Genomic DNA, 3,397 nt, shown 5'->3' with positions numbered 1-3,397 from the left:
CTAAAATTTAAATAAATAAATAAATAAAATCTTTTTTAAAAGTCTTTAAAAAAAAAGAAAAACGTTTAACTGAGTTGCTACTCATTAGGATAGAAATTTAAGCAACTCAAAAAATGGAAGTCGTACAACTCAGGAAATTTCCCTAAAATGTGTCATCACAAAAACTATTTTAAGTTAGTTTTTTTAATTTTTTTTAATGCTTTTTATTTATTTCTAGGAGAGAGAGAGAGAGACAGCGTGAGCAGGGGAGGGTCAGCGAGAGAGGGAGTCACAGACTCCGAAACAGGCTCCAGGCTCTGAGCCGGCAGTCACCACAGAGCCCGACGCGGGGCTCGAACCCACGAACCGCGAGATCATGACCTAAGCGAAAGTCGGACGCTTAACCGACTAAGCCACCCAGGCGCCCCTTTTTTTAATGTTTATTTATTTTGAGGGAAAGAGAGTGTGCATGAGAGGGAGTGGAAAGGGGCATAGAGAGAGCCAGAGAAAGAATCCCAAGCAGGCTCCACACCATCAACACAGAGCCTGATGCAGAGCTCAATATCGTGAACAGTGAGATCATGACCTGAGCCAAAATCAAGAGTTGGATGCTTAACCAACTGAACCACCCAGGCACCCCCTATTTTAAGTTAGTTTATAATTTAAACACCGTTGGTAGTGGGAAAATAATTGTGCTTACTTCTTATATTGTTACTTTCAAGTTTAACTTTTCCAAAGAATGTTTATCTAAGTGTTGGGATTTTTTAAGTTTTTAAAAATGCTATTTGGCCATAAAGTTATATACCTATGCATGAGGGGAAAGGCTCTTTTTGTTGTTCTTTTAATATTAAAATTTTTTTCATCTTTATTTATTTACTTATTTATTTTGAGAAAAAGAGGGAGAGAGAAATCCCAAGCAGGCTCCACACTCAGCACAGAGCTCAACGCAGAGCTCAAACTCACAAACTGTGAGACCATAACCTGAGCTGAAACCAAGAATCAGACATTTAACTGACTGAGCCACCCACATGCCCCTGCCTTTTTTTTTAAACTCACATTTACTTACTGTCATGATCAGACTATTGCATTTAGCAATCGACAGTATGAGTATAAACAAAAACAAAAACAAAAACCCTACATTAAAACCCTTTGCTGGAATGCCTTGCACTCTCCACAAAAGAGAAACTACAATAACCTGTTATACAATTAATCACAAATATAGCCCTCCAGGTTTCTGCCAATACACATGAGTATTGTCTAAAACATGTCTTTTCTGTAGCAGCTGGGACCTGCCAACACTGTGCGTGGCTGAGTCCACAGATCTGGTGTAGCCTCTAGCTTCCCTGTCACTTCTCTGGCTCTTTTCTCCTGCTAAGCTTTGTTTCCTGGCCATAATTAACACCTTCTGCCACTGCCATAGCTACTGCTGCTGTTGGAACCTACATAAGCACCTTGTTTTGTGGTTTGGCAAAGTATTGACCTCCACCACCGTAGAGGCCAGAACTTCTGTCTCCAAAGTTTCTTCCTTTCATGGGGCCAAAATTTGAAGATTGAGTGTTGTAACTGCCAAAACCATTATAGCTTCCACTTCCAGAGTTGCTTCAATCATTACCAAGTCCATTATAGCCATCCCCACTGCCACCATATCCACCACCACCTCAACTGTCACCAAAGCTACCTCATCTAGTGAAGTTTCCTTCATGACCAAAGCTGTCATTCCCACCCAAACCACCTCTATGACAACCACCAAAGTTTCCAGAGCCATTTCAACCTCTTTAGCTGGATGAATCATTAGCCATCTCTTGCTTAGATAGATCTTTCCTTACTTCACTGTTGTAGCCATTCACAGTATGGTATTTTGGGGGTTGGTTGGTTTGTTTTTTAAAGCTTATTTATTTATTTTGAGGGGGATGAGGAGCACAGAGACTGGGAGAATATCAAGCTGGCTCCATGCCATCATCCCAGAGCCCCATGTGGGGCTCAAAACCATGAACCATGAGATCATGACCTAAGCCAAAATCAAGAGTTGGAGGCTTAACCAAATGAGCCACGCAGGCACCCCAACAGTATGGTATTTTTGAATGACAATTTGTCTACAGAGTCACAGTCATCAAATGTTACTAAAGCAAAGCCTCTCTTTTTGCCACTGCCTCGGTCAATCATGATTTCAATCACTTCCATTTTTCCCATACTGTTCAAAATGATCTCTTAGGTCACATTCTTCAATGTCTTCTTTAATTCCACCAACACAAATCTTTTTCACAGTAAGTGAGCACCAAGTCTTTGAGAATCTTCTCTTAAAACAGCCCTCTTTGGTTCCACAACTATTCCATCCACGTGTGTGGCCGTGCATCCATTGCTGCATCCACCCCCTCCACAGTGGCATACACGACAAACCCAAAGCCTCTCCTCACCACACAGTCCATGAGTGGTCCCCATTGCTCAAAATGGCTTCTCAGACTCTCATTTGTTGTTTCAAAGCTCAAACCTCCAATGAAGAGTTTTAGTAGCTGCTCAGGCCCTTTGGGGGACTCTGACTTAGACATGACAGGACTGGGTAGGGGGACTTTAGTGATACTTACTTGGTAGCATCCACAGGCAGAAAGGCTCTTTTTGTTGTTCTTGGGGGTAAGCCTACATTAGCCTTTGCACTGGGGCCTATTTTTCATACTGAGATTCTAATGAGTGTTGGCCACTGGGCACTGAGGCGAGAAAGGGCAGCATGATCCAGAGCACTAGCTATAATGACCATTTCATCCACTTCAGTCAACAGCCATTTTCCCCTTCTTCCATAGTAGCTGAAGCCAGACATATGTCTACTGAGCAAAGCTACATTTCCCAGACTCTCTTGTATCTTGGGGACTCAGTGGCCAATAACGGAATGTGCCTGAAAATAATGTGTGTAAGCACATATGTGTTCGGTCACTGTCTCTTCACCTTCCTTCACACTGTCTTGTTAAAGTTGAAAACCAGAGTACCCTGCAAGCTAGGTGTTCAGGGTAACAAAGCTATGCAACTAGGCTTCACAGCTTCATGGAGCAAAGTCCATTTATCTACCCTGAGCTAGTCCATGAAAGAGAATTAAACTTCTAGCAAATTGGCAACTGCATTTGGGGTATCTTTTTTTATAGAAACTTAACCAAATATGCCAAATATGTTTAAGAAGAATTTCTTAGATAACACAAAGATAGTAATTACTATCATAAAGGTATTCTCCTGTATTTTTTTATTAAAATGTTCAAGTTTTGCTTTGGGAATTAAGGGTTGTTTTTTTTTAATTTTTTTAAATGTTTTATTTATTTCTAGCAGAGAGAGAGAGGCAGCGGGAGCAGGGAAGGGTCAGAGAGAGAGGGAGTCACAGACTGAAACAGTCTCCAGGCTCTGGGCTGGCAGTCAGCACAGAGCCCGACGCGGGGCT

General features: G+C 41.8%; 1 pseudogene; it reads right to left on the bottom strand.

Moving 5' to 3' along the window:
- Window positions 1–1,374: 1,374 nt before the first annotated feature.
- On the bottom strand, window positions 1,375–2,525 carry LOC144223244 (heterogeneous nuclear ribonucleoprotein A1-like 2; annotated as a pseudogene).
- Window positions 2,526–3,397: the final 872 nt, after the last annotated feature.

Source organism: Crocuta crocuta, unplaced genomic scaffold (genome assembly GCF_008692635.1).
Source record: "Crocuta crocuta isolate KB4526 unplaced genomic scaffold, BGI_CrCroc_1.0 scaffold31, whole genome shotgun sequence".
Classification (NCBI taxonomy): domain Eukaryota; kingdom Metazoa; phylum Chordata; class Mammalia; order Carnivora; family Hyaenidae; genus Crocuta; species Crocuta crocuta.
The sequence above is the reverse complement of the archived record's forward strand: the minus strand, read 5'-3'. Positions and strand labels throughout refer to the sequence as shown.